This window comes from Lipotes vexillifer, unplaced genomic scaffold (genome assembly GCF_000442215.2).
Source record: "Lipotes vexillifer unplaced genomic scaffold, Lipotes_vexillifer_v1.1 scaffold25, whole genome shotgun sequence".
NCBI lineage: Eukaryota > Metazoa > Chordata > Mammalia > Artiodactyla > Lipotidae > Lipotes > Lipotes vexillifer.
In genome coordinates this window covers 1,142,979-1,156,274 of record NW_006792881.1, presented here as the reverse complement: position 1 = coordinate 1,156,274, position 13,296 = coordinate 1,142,979, and the positions used below count along the sequence as shown (strand labels likewise).

At 43.8% G+C, this 13,296-nt stretch overlaps 1 protein-coding gene across 2 annotated transcripts in view; it reads left to right on the top strand.

Annotated features, from left to right (window-relative positions):
* Positions 1-548: 548 nt before the first annotated feature.
* Positions 549-13,296, top strand: part of DAAM1 (dishevelled associated activator of morphogenesis 1) — a 185,571-nt gene continuing 172,823 nt past the window's right edge. The window contains exon 1 of one of the 2 annotated variants that reach the window (XM_007466040.1): positions 549-654. The gene's annotated coding sequence lies outside the window, so the exon portion shown is untranslated. The remainder of the gene's footprint in view (positions 655-13,296) is intronic. The other variant, XM_007466041.1, reaches the window with a different exon arrangement.

Genomic DNA, 13,296 nt, shown 5'->3' with positions numbered 1-13,296 from the left:
CCCTCATCCTCCGGGACGTGGGGGAATTCCAGGACCGTATTTAACCCATAAAACCAATGCATCCTATTAATTAGTTGCTACGCGTAGGGAAGGCAGTGAAAGGCTTCATCTTCTCTTTCCAGCTGGGGCCAGCAGAACCCGGTTGGTCAGAGCTGCCTAGCTGGTGCACACTAGCCCCGGACCCCTCTGGTCCCTCAGAGCCCGCATGGGACCGAGTGGAGGTCAAGTCAAAGGGCATGACCGAAGGGTGCCTGCCCCCACTCCCGGCCGCTGAGTCCGCAGCTCGGTTTTTGAAAGACCAACACTAACACTGCAAGGCTGGAGGGCGGGGAGGGGGCGGGTCGCGGTGGGGGCGGGGTTGGGGGCGGGGACGAAGAGGCCCAGGAATGCGTCGGGAAGTGTAGTTTCAACACCCTCAGTAGCGTAGCTACCCAGGCTCTGCTTGTGGAATGTGAACTACAATTCCCAGGAGTGTGCGGGCCCTGCCCGGGAGTACATGCGCAGTGAGCGCCGCATTGTATCCTATCAGGCGAGGAGAGGGTGATGTCACCTGCGAGTTGGTAACCTACGAGCGGCTGTGAAGGAAACTGTTTAACCGAATCCCATTGTACCCGGAGCGCAGAGCCGCCTTTTCAGCATGCGGGGGCTGCTCAGGTAAGGGGGACGTTCCGCGTCGCCCGCCGCACTCCTTCATTAAGTGGCACCGCGAGGTGGCGCGGGGGTGGGCGTGCTTCTTCGGGCCCGGTGCTGGGTTAGCGGCGCGCCCTCCCGCTGCCTCCCCGGAGCTCCGGGGCCAGTAGGTAAATATTAAACCCGTCCTTCAGGTTGAGTCTGGGTGGGAACAGGACATAGACAGCTCCCGGCTCCCAAGCAGGGTTTGGGAAAATGGCTGCAAGCGCGGTGCAAAGCAAGGCGAGACCGGGGGAAGGCGCCCCTGAGGACGGGGGTGCCTCCCTTCTTTCTTTCTGAGGTGCTCGGATGCCAAGAGAGCCGGCAGGGTACCACTCGCCGCCTTGCTGCTGACACCCCGGGGCTGGGGCGCTGGGGGTCGTGGCCTTGGCTGAGTGCTGAGGGCACTGCTGCTGTCGGGAGCTGCTGGTCCGGGAGGCTCCGGGAGGGACAATCCCGAGGCAGGCTTGGTAGACTCGGAGGTGTAGACCGAAGAGGAGGGACTCGTTTACTCGTTCGTGTCCCAGCAGAACCCCCACCATCCCGGGCACCCTCACCTCAAGACTCATTTGAAAGGGATGGGGTGACTGTAATTTAGGCAAAGACTCATTCGAAAGGGATGGGGTGACTGTAATTTAGGCAAAGTTGGAAGCTAAAGGTCTCAAACCAGAAAGAGGAGGGAAAGCCGCGTTGCGGAAGGAGTGAGGGGTGTTGGCGGACAGCAGCGAGGGGCGGCTACGCAGCCTGCGGACCGGGTTCGAGGCTCCCGCCTCCCGTCCCTCTGGGTAGGGCGCATCTTGGTGCCCCTTGCACTGATGGCTCCCTCGACAAAGAACACCTGAGCTGGGACAAAGCGTCTCCTCGGAGCGCTGGGCTGGGACGTGGTGAAGCGGCAGGGAGTGTCGAATAATCTAGCGATACAACTCGCAGCGGGGCAGGAGAGGTGGGTAATCGCTTTTCCCAGCTGGTGGTGAAAATCCAACTGCTGGTGATCCGCTTGGAGACGTGCGCGGCGCCCAAGAACTCTATATAAAGTCCTCTGGATTTCCTTTCCCTAGCACTCTTATCCTTTCTCTTACTGGTTCATCAAACCCTTGCTAAAGGTTCTGTTCTCAAGTTGATCGCAGCCTGCGATTGGAGTGTTCTGTCTCTTGCGCCCATAAAATATTTTAGGGGACCCAGGAATAGAATACACTCCAACCCCCGTTCCCCACCCCCACCTCCCATCTTCACCCGTAGGAAAGCATCAAGAGTAAATGCCACCCGTGACCGTTTTGCTCCTCTTGAGAGTTGGTAGTTTCTTGAGGCTCGAGAAGGACCTAGTGAATTGAAGCGGGGTTTGCCTGCAAGATGAATCCCGTTGCCATGGCGACTCCTGCCGTCGGAATCTTAACTGCTCCCACTGCTGTTTCAATTCAGTGTGGCTCTGCGGGCAGCTGGGAGGGCGTGGCCAGTAGGTGTGGTTAGATGCTCTCCCTGGGCCCAGCTGTTCTCTCCTAGTCACCGGTTTCACAGCCCCGGGCTCTCTCCATTTTCTTGTAAATAGCTTGGACGCAATTTTTGGACCCCCTTCCCTTTCGCGTCCCCATACCTGGTCTCTCCACCTCCCTCTCCAGAAAAAGCTGTTAAGAGCCTTTGTCCTGAGGCAAACTCTGAAAATTACAATCAAAAGATCTCTCTCCTTTCAGGCTGATCTCTCATTTCAAGAAAATGAAAACATACATTTTCCTAATAACGTATATTATAGTGCTGTAGGCAGCTTTCTCCAGGAGGGAGTTCTCCTCTGTTACGTGTGAAGAGAGCTCCCTGGCCACCAGTAAAGGTCCTCAATTTGCCCTAGGTGCAATTCACTGGAAGTTTTTAGGGACAAGTAATAACTGAAATTGAAATCTGGAAGTCACGGCTATCCCTTGTGGTTCTCATGAAATCTAAAGACCCGTCTAGAGGATGCAGATCCTTGAGAGGGTTGGGATCTAGGAAGCCTGGGTCCTGCTCTCGCTCTGTCATTACTGGCTTCTCCATTCTGGGGTGAACCCTCTGCCTCTGGGGACCTCAGTCATTGGTGACGTGGGAAGAGGGGCACAGCAGTTTTCCTAAAGTTTATTTTCGGTATAAAATCTTGTGACTCTAAGAAGGAGTTGTTCATTGTCTTTTATTTTTCTCAAAGAAATCTGAAGATGAGAGTTTAAGCCCAGCTTCTGACACTGTGACATCGGGCTAATATCTCTGAGCCTTACTTGTATGGCAAAAGAGCCCGACTTTTCATGGTAATCCCTCAAAGTGGGCAAGGCAGCTGTATTAGTATTTATAATATTAGTTCTACTACTACTATTATCCCAGTATCTGGACTTCTTTTTATCCTTTTATCGTAGAATTGTTTAGATTTTGACTTTTTATAGATTCTTGTTGAATGCAGTTATTTGTAATTTAATTGCACTAAGAGTAATTGAATTATGCAAACATTTTGCCTACCTTCTGCTTTCATTTCATACCAAAGTGGATTATTACAGACATTGCAGTTAAGGGGGGAAGGTGTATATCTGCTAGCATCTATGCGTGTACATTCGTGTGCAGGTAAATGCTTGGGGTTGCTGTGTGCCAGGCGGTTGACATTTCATCATCTTGTTTTAAGTAGGTGGTTACATCCCCACGAGGAAACAGGATCAGAAATTTCACTCACAATTTTTGTCATAGAAGTTAGCACTGACTGAAATCTCCTTCAGTTATCTCCTTACTTCTGACTCCCTATAATTCTGATAATAATTCCAATGTGTGTGTGTTTTTCCCACTCCGTGAAGGTCTTTGAGAGCAGTCTTTGTCTTGTCTATCCCGGTCTATCCAGCATTTAAAGCAGTGTTTGGCCATTGGTAGGTATTTTATAAATATTTGTTGAGTCACTACTGACTAGTAGAACCATGATTGGAGATCCAAGATCTGTATTCTTTCCACTGATAGTTTTGTCATCAGTTGTAATATTCCTCTTAGTTTTCTGTCAAGCAGTTTCATCTCAGCATAAACCAAAACTCCTGTGTAGCATGTGACGAGGTATAAACGGCCTTCCATGTGTTTGAAATGGTCGAATTGTAACTATTTGCTTTTGGAATATATTCACTCACAGAGACTTTTTCCCCCTATAATTAATTCTTTATACAATTCTTATTACCCCAAACCAGACATTTCTAGATATCTCTCTGTTGTACTGTCCTTGGCCCAGATAACTTTCCCAGGAGGTATATGACAGGGGAACAGGGAGAGAGACCAAGGCAAAGATACCTAGAGACTTTTGCCAGGCTGCCAGTGGCCCCAGGGGCACCATGTGGGTAGAAGAGTGGGCAATGGTTCTTTCACTTGGGGTGGGGTTGTTCTATAAACAGGGGTAAGTTTTTCAGGCTGGCTGATGTGAGAGGGGAACAGGGTAAAAGACATTTGTCCAATATTTGTAGCATTCAGTTATCATCCGGTAAGTTGCATTCTGTGGGTTTTCCGAAGTGTAAATTAGTGAGGAGGTGTGATAGTAAAGAGGGTGCAGTGGGTCATGTCCTTGGGTGGTGCTTACAGGTGCTCAGTAAAAAGGTGCCAAGGAATTTGAACCCTGGCTTTCTTGCTTTGTGGACACGCCTCTGGGTGTTAAGAATTTGTGTGTGTCTGCGTGTGGTTTTATTTGAGCTACTTTGTTTAAAAGGCTGCTTTTAGTGTTGATACTGTGGTCATCAGAACACATAAGGTGTTTACAAACAAAACATAGTTAAGACTGAAAGTGTTTCACTTTGTAAATATTTGGGGGATAGTATAAAGAGTGGCTTTGGCTTGAGAATCTTGAGGTCTTCTGTTAAATTACTTAAAACCTTACAGCTGTTGGATCAGGGGAAGCAAGCTTTTCCAACAAAGTTTGGTACCACTGAGAGCCTTAGGTGTTTGGTTCAGGAAATAATCACAGAGCCTGTAACTTCTGTGGGGCCCTCCCTGGCTTCGTGTCATGCTCCTGGTATTTCCAAGTGTTAAGTCTATCCTTACATTTCAGGAAACAAAGCAACTTTGCCAACTTAGGTTAGCAAACCTGTTGAATCTCTAGAGGGGGCACCAGTCAAAATGAAAATTCTTCTGTTTTGTGATTTTTCTTCTTTGGACAAGGAATGTGGACTACTGTCACTTATTTTGGCACCATAATTTCTAACTTGGTAATGGAAGGAATCTTTTAAGTGAATGTATATCTTAAACACCGCATCAGATGATAGTGGTTTCCCTGAGAGCTCGGTTTAGAGGCAACTGCTAGCACAGGTAATATTTCAGAACTTGGTAAGGAGGGTTTCTTCTGTAGATTGGCAGGGCTGGTGGGGGCAGGCTGGGGCTGTCCTAGGATACCTCTGTTGAGGGTTGTGCTTGGAGTGGCTGAGTGGCTGATAGAGATTGGAATTGAAGGATGGATCTGAAGTGCCGCTCCTCCCCCTTCCTTCAGGCTACCACTTATTGCCTCCACTGAAAGAGGGACAGATGAAGATGAGATGCAAGTTGATTTTGGTGACCTACATTTCACTCCAGCAGACTATTTCCACAGCAAAAAAAAAACATTTACCTTTGTATTTTCTGGCATCCTTTCCACTGTTCCAAAAACAGAGAAATGAGCATTTCAGAGTGAGTTTGCATTCATAGTACACATATCTAAAAGTGACTTGAATGTTAAGTCCTAGGAGCATAGCAACAAGCACACAGAGCCTGAGCAGCCCCCTCCCCTGCCCATTAATCCATTAATCTGAGGTTATCAAATATCCCCTCAGCCTTGGTGAGCTTATTTTCCCTGCTGATGTTTAAGCACACCTGGTTTTTACCCCTGTCTGTGACTTTCTGCAGTAATGGCTCCCCTCATCTGGAATGAGCACTCTTCTGAGCATCTGAATTCTCCTTGTGCTCTCAGATCCAGCTTGAGTGCCATAGCTTCTGGGAAGCCTTCCCTGCCTGTCCCTCCGCTTTCACCACCACGCCCGGCTCCTTGCTCCTTAGCGCCCTCAGCCTGACCATGCAAACAAACACTCATACCTAATGTGATACTAACCGTCAAGAGATGTGAGGTGCTAAACTGGGGTCAGGCCTTTCCTAATACTTTACATGAGCTTAACTATAGACTCCTCCACAGCTGCATGAGGTAGGTACTGTTATCACTATTTTACAGCTGAGGAAACTGAGGCATGAAGAACTTAAGGAACTCACCGAGCTCAGGTCACACAGCTAGTAACTGGCAGACCCTGTTAGGGACCCAGGCTTCTAGTTCTTTACACCCCCCCACTATTGCCTTGCCTCTGGTTTTCTTATATGTTATTCTTTTCTCTCCATTGAGTTGGGGGAATCACAACTTCCTTTGTGTGTCTTGATTCTGAAACAGTGCTGGGTCAACAAGTGCTGGGTTGATTAAGAGTAAAACTGCTTTTTCACCTAATGGTTTCTTAGAGTCTGATTTTCTGGAACAGAAAATGTTGTATGAGATTTAAAATGTTGCATTTGTTTATTTGAATGTTAAGAATTTTTGAACTCCCTCCCTTTTGCTTTGTGAATGATAGGCAAATTATTCGAAAAAGGAAATGCTCTTAAATGCCATCTCTGAATCTATGTGGAGTTTGTCCAGCATTAGACCCTCTTGTTAACTGAGATAACTTTTCAGTAGGTTGAATCCCTTATCTGAAGAAAGCCCTTCTCACCCAGAACAGGGCCACAGAAGCCTGTCTTGAGAGTTAAGACTGCCATAACTTCTTAGCTTCCCAACTCCCTGTTGTCTTTTAACGTAAATTGTGAAGGCTCTTTTGAAAAGAAAACGAAAACTTGAGTAGTAGTCAAACACGTAATCTAATACTGGGTATCCTTACACATTAAAATAAGCTTTTTTCCCCCTCACCTTAGAAGAGAGACTTACTTTTACAGTGGAGCAAATTTGGCACCAAATATACAATTGCAGTTCTTTTAAACCATAGCCACTATTGTGAATTAAATGTGGAAAACTAGGCAAGCAAGTTCAATTTCCAGTGTAGTTGGTGTGATTTCCTGACTTACAATAGATCTTTTGCTTTTGGCTTAACACTGGATATTGTGCCACTTTGACAATATTTAATGAAGACAATTGAATAAAACACAAACTGTGTCATTTAGAGAAATAATAGGAAAGTTATGCCCTAACAGCATATTGCCAGGAAAGGAAAATGAAAACAAAAGACTTGTTAGCCCTTAGGCTGCTCAAACGTAATGTTCATTTAACAGACATTAGTTTCAGAAGCTTTTTAAAATTTGTCTTGTTACATTTCCTAAGTATGTCATTCACCTTTAGTAATAACCTGAGCTCATTCTGTTCTATAAATTGCACCAGGATCGGAGTTGAAGGTTCCTTGTACTTCTGCCAGGCACACAATTAGGGACACGTATTAAACTGGTCTTTGTCCTCTTCATTTCTGAAAAAAATACCTTCTGTACGATTGGCAAACATTGCCCATCTGATGGACTGTCTGAATTTAGACTTCCAAGTGTAGATAGCCTAGATCCGATCTTTGGGCATTGTCTGGGCAATACAGATGCCCATCTTTTGTTTTTTGAGATGAGTTCTTACATTCTGGCTTATTGGCTAAGCTCAGTTTGTTAGTGACGTACAAACCAGGTCAAGGGCATGGGTTAGCTTTGCCTTGTCTTGGAGTCACCAACTGCACCTGTAATTCTAGTAACTCTTGTTTTTTTTAACTCATCAGGCTCTTGGTCACAAAGGACACTAGACAGTGGAGGATAGACCCTGTGGATATATCAGTGCATAGCCATCATCACTAAGGGCAAAAGATAGTGCCATATTATAAAATGAACTGATGAGGGTCTTAGTTTTTTCAGACCCCATAAGTTAGAGGTAGGGCTTCCCCAGCAGTTTGCCTAGGAACTATGTTTATGCTTCGGACAGGTGTCCTCCTGTGAAGAGTGTGGGTCAGGACTAGAGGCAGCTTCCTAAAACATAGCCTTGGTCTTTTCCTTCCCTTTCTTGGGGGTGTGACCACAGTCATTAGTGTGTGTTTTGGTGTCCGTTCTGGGCTTCACTCTTCCCCCATAAAATTCTGCACATTTGCACCCTGGAAGAAGAGTGAAGGATCGTGCCCAACATCATTCACCAGGTGAGTTAGATTGTTCACATGTGTCTAGGCTTAAATTTGTATTTTGATTCATAGAGATTTGGTAAAACTGAGCAGTGAAATGTCTAGACACGAGTTAAGTTAGAAACTACAGTTCTGTGACAAGAGGGTTAGACTAGGGACCCTTCTAAACCCTGAGAATTTACTACAAAACTTATTGTAAAAGGTTAAAGGAAATGAAATGGATGAATCAAACCATTTAAAGGTCCTTGCTGCATTCTCTACTCTTGAAAGTTGGTGAAATTTTGAATGTAGAAAATGTCATGGTTTTGGCCAAGGTAAGTGATTTAGGAATTAAAAAATAAAAAATGCTGCCACAGTTACCCCATGTTAGCGGTGGCTATTTGAGTTAGGATGATGGTGGCAAAAGAAATAACAATAACATTTCTGTTTGTTTCCCATTCTGTTTGCGTGTGGCAATCTAGTTTGCATTAGAGGTTCTTCTCCGCACACCCCCCTCCCTGCTCAGCACTCAATGGTCATTCAGAGTAAAAGTCAAAGAGGGTGTGGAATGAATCTTGCTGGAATTGAAGCTGATAGCTAAGACTTCATTATGTTCTCAGAAGGTTAAATGAAAGGCATGTTATTATATTTTTGTATTTTTAAAATCAAGAATAGAGATTAGATTGGACTAGAAAACTTCTGTGACCCATTTAGGGCTTGACACTCAATGAGTAGGTGACACTTCCAACTACAGTTCCAGGAACCATGGTAAGAGACTGCCTTGCTTCATATTTTATGCTAAGGAAGTGAGTAAAAAAAAAATTTTTTTTAAGTATATAAAATTTTTAGTTTGACCCAATTTCTTTTCTTTTCCTGTGACAGAAGGTACCTTTCTTCCATACCCCAGCTTTTCCTACTATACTCCTTGGATTGCAATTTGAGTCTGAAGGACCAGTGACCTACTTCCTTGCCAGGAACCTGTCTGTGGGCAAAGGGAGACCGTGGTACCCTGTGGCCAGGTTCCATACCAGGGGAGCCACACTCACCGACCTTACAAATGGTCTTCCCCCTTAACCTCCTACTTAGATTAGGGAGCTGTGTGGCAGCAGAGAGGGGATGGCTTACATTTTAATTCTCCCAAGCTCAGATTGTTTTTCTGATGGAACAAGTTGGGGGAAGTAGGTGGAAGGGAGGACAGAGGGAGTTATTGGGTTTCACTTATCTTATCATTTGTTTCCCTCTGGATTGCCTTTGTTTATACAGGTCAGGAATTCCTCCAACAGAAAGTATGCATCCACACGGGGATGTTCAGATTGGGGCTTCCTTCTCCTTGTGCTCCAGTTGCTGACTTGGCTTTCCTCTCTCCAGCTTAATCAGAAAGGAGGGCTGGAAATATTTAACCTGCTTTAAATTTTTCTGTTATATGAAAAAGAGATCCTAAAACAATGACTTGGGGCAAATGGATTAATGATTTTTCTGACAGGGAAAGGGGATGATGCTGAGTAAGTTTAACATCTACGTATAACCTATTTATGTTGGTCGAGAGTTTAGACACGAATGTTTGACACCCTGAATAAAATCCCTTCGCCTTTTGGTTGCTGCTTGGCAATTGCACAGAGGAAAAAGAAACACCATTTGATTTTAGGTTTAGATTTGGGTAATCTTGGCTGTTCCTTTAAACTTTCCTGGGCCTCTGTTTCCTCATCTGTGAAACAATGTGAAAATTCTAAAATTTTATGAGAATGGTTTCATCTTAACATAATGACCTCACTTATATGGCACTGTGTAACGTTGATGTAATGTCCACTGAGTTTCCCTAGAATGGAGATCAGTGTGGGGGAACTCTCTTTTTTCGCCTTCAGAATTTCCAACATTGGTCTCTGCTCTCAGCGCAAGGTTTCGGAGACTCTGTTCTTGGCTGGAGCTAAACCCTCAAGATCTGATCTCTAATCTCCTTAACTAAACAGCTTCTAGTCGCGTTCTCCAGTCCTGGGGCTTAGGAAATTCCGTAGGATATAAGTAAGGGATGAGGCTAGATGGTGTCTTTGAGTGACCATCCAGTTCTCTTTAAATTGATCATCTCTTTAAACCAGAATTTGATTACCACCATTGCCACACACGATGGATGTAGCCAACAGTCATGTTTTATTTGGCCAACACAGTGTTATTTTTAAAAAGGGAATGGTTTTATTGAGCATTTACACTCTAATTTGTCACTGACCTCACAACACCCTAGTGCCTCATACACAGCCACTTTGTTTATGTGATATTTCTTTACCCCCTTGGCCCTTGAAGGCATTTTTCAATCCCCGTTTTAAACTAAATTAAATTGCAATAAGAGTCTCTTCAAACGTTTATCCAGCACTGGGCTGGCGGATGACCCAATCCAGGGTTTCTCAAATTCAGCATTTTAGGCATTTTAGGTGGGATGGTTCTTTGTTGTTGGGGATTGTGCTGTGCATGTATGATATTCATTAGCATCCTGGGCCTCTACCCTCTAGATGCTAGTAGCAAACTTTCCCCCAGCTGTGACAACCAAAATGTCTCCAGACATTGCTAAATGTCCCCTGGGGAGCAAAATTGGGCCCAGTTGAAAGCCAGTTGACAGATTTTGGATGGCCTGGGAATTTTAAACATTGGACCAGGCTTGGATATTTAGGGGTAAATTGGAATTCATCTGGGAGACCAAGCTATCCTGCTGTTTTTATTTATTTGGGTAGTTGGTTAGAGCAAAGTGAAGGTCAGTGGATTAGACTCTTCAGGGTCACTTCTCCATTTTTCCATGACCACTGCCTGGGAGGCCAGGCATAGTTTAAGGACATGTCCTTGGTCACAACAGGGGACTCTGTGAGACATTGACGCTGGGTCAGGGCAAGCCCACCAGCGCTAGCGGAAAACAACTTTGAAGCCCATAGCCTGTGTTGGTAGGTCAGTAAAGTTATCTGTGGATAAAGAAGATGAGGCTTTGGGGAAAGAAAAGATCATCTCTGTTGTTATTATCAAACGCCAAAATGCTTAAAAAAAAGAAAAAGGCATTTGCCTTTAAAAATGACAGTTTATCTCAAATCAGCAGTGAGGGAAGAACTCTGAAAAGGATTCGCAGCAGACTGATGTCCCCCGTTTTTTCTCTCCCTCAAAAAAGAATGTCTGTAAAACTTGACTCAAAAACTTGGGCTTAGGCAGCACTCAAACTTGCCTTGTCACTCAGAGTGAGTTTCCGATCAGACTCATCTCTGGCTTCATAAACATGAGGCAGATTTCTTTGTTACAAATTTCCTAACTTGGCCTATGCCATGGGCCATCATGGAGGATTTCAAAGTCTCAAGTTATAACTACCAAAGGTGGGAAATACAATAAAATGGCTCCGTTTACTTGGATTTTACTTAGAATAATCAGATTAGATCCAAATTTCTATCAAGCATATCAGAGGCAAGTGAATATATAAGTTAAGGGGAAAATATTATATTGAGCATTTTATGGACTATCTCATAAGCTATGGAAGTGACACCTTAAAGCATCATTTGTTTATTCACTTGGCAGGTGAAGAATGTTTTGATACTGGGTGTGAGCATAGCAGAATGCTATTTTAAATTCCAGATTTTTCCCTTTGGAATATAGAACTCTTGTTTTACTAAATAAAGCTCAGATTATCCTCTGTCTTCAGCTTCTGACATAAACAAATTACATTGTGCAATAGGTGAAGACTCTCCCCAGTGAAAGATTCTTTGCTTTTCACTGGCAAGTAATTTCATGTTTTGCTTACTTGGATCATGTCCACGTTTTCAAAGGAATGTTCCCAGTATCACTTATAGGAAGCAATGCTCTACAATCCCAAATCAATTGTTCCAATATCTGTTATTCCTGCAGATCAAATCTTTTACCCTCAGCTCTTTTCTCCGCTAAATGCTGATTTTGAGTCTCAGATGGCCAGTGTTTTCTAGTACTAGAGAAAAATTTGTTAGTATGACATGGTGTTAAAGAAAGAATGACAGTTTAAAAAAAAAAGCAGAATACGGGTTTTTTTTTTTTTAAGGATGATGAAAGTGTTCTAAAATTACTTATAATGGTTACCAGTTTGTAAGTATACTAAAACCCCCTGAACTATACATTTTAAATGAATGAATTTTATGGTGTATGAATTATGTTGAAACAAGGCTGTTATTCCCCCCCAAAAAAAGAAGGCTAAAAAGAATCAGACTAAGTAAAACCTTGGAAACAGAATTTTAGACCTTGGGGATAATATCTTTGACTTACTTTTCTATTTCTTTTCTTCATGTACGTCCCAATGTTTTCTTTAAATAAATAGATGTATAACATGGACAAGGTGTAGTTGTGATAATTCCTCAGGACCACCTGAGCCATGGGAAACTTTGTTATAATGGAATTTTGTTGTAATGGAATCTGGCTCATATTCTTCTCATACCTCCTAATTGTGAGCTAGGGCATTAAAGGATAGAAAGCTTTGCACTGTTTTATACCTGATGTGATGATAAGCTAAGGTTTTGGTGATATGTTTGGCTTAGTCACAATTTGCTTTAAACTTGCTCCATTTGATTATTTTGCAGGATTTTTCTCCTGTAGAAGCCTTCACACTGTAAAAAGCACTCAGGCATATAATCTTGCCTGTAAAGCTAACCATGTGTGTTGGACAAAAAATATTTCATTTATAAGGGATTATGTAGCTCAAGGTTTCTCAAATTTGGATTCATGATCCTTTGAGAAATACTGCATTAAATGTTAAATTGCTGAATGTTTAGCTACTCACTTGGTGCCACTGGGATCATAAACTCGTGTAGAGATAGACTTTGAGGTACTATTCGGGTATAAGGTGCTTTTCCAGACATATTAGTTTTATTGCTGCATAATGAATTACCACAAATTTAGCGGCTTAAAACACCACCAGGTCAGAAGTCTGGGCATGCTGTGGCTAGGTTCTCTGCTCAGGGCGTCTCCAGGGTAACACTCACAGGTCAGCCAAGGCTGCAGTTCTCATCTGGGGTTCAGAGGATTCCTCCAAGCTCTCTGGTTGTTGGCAGAATTTATTTCCTTGTGACTATAGGACTGAATCCTCCTATCTGTTGGCCAGAGACTGCTTTTAGCTCCTAGGGGCAACCTACATTTTATGCCACATGGCCTACACTGGAAGTTCACACGGGGATGTTTGGTTTGTTCTAGGATGTTTGATTTCTTCTTCTAGGTGTCTTCTTCAATCAGCCAGAGAAGTGGGTGATTTTAAGGTCTCACCAGATTTGGTCAGGCCCACCCAAGATAATCTCCCTTTGACCATATAATATAACATAATCACAAGAGTGATAGCTCATCGTATTCATAGGTTCCACTCACCCTCAAAAGGTTATGGGGCATCATTTAAAGTTCTGCCTTTCATACCAGATAACAGAAATTATGCTAATATACTGCTGATGATTATTAAGGTGAAAAATCCAAAATCCCAAAATGGATGACACTTCACAAGTATGCTTCAGGACCCCTTCTGTCTTTTTAAGATACCTACCCCTCAGATTTATTGCTTTCCATT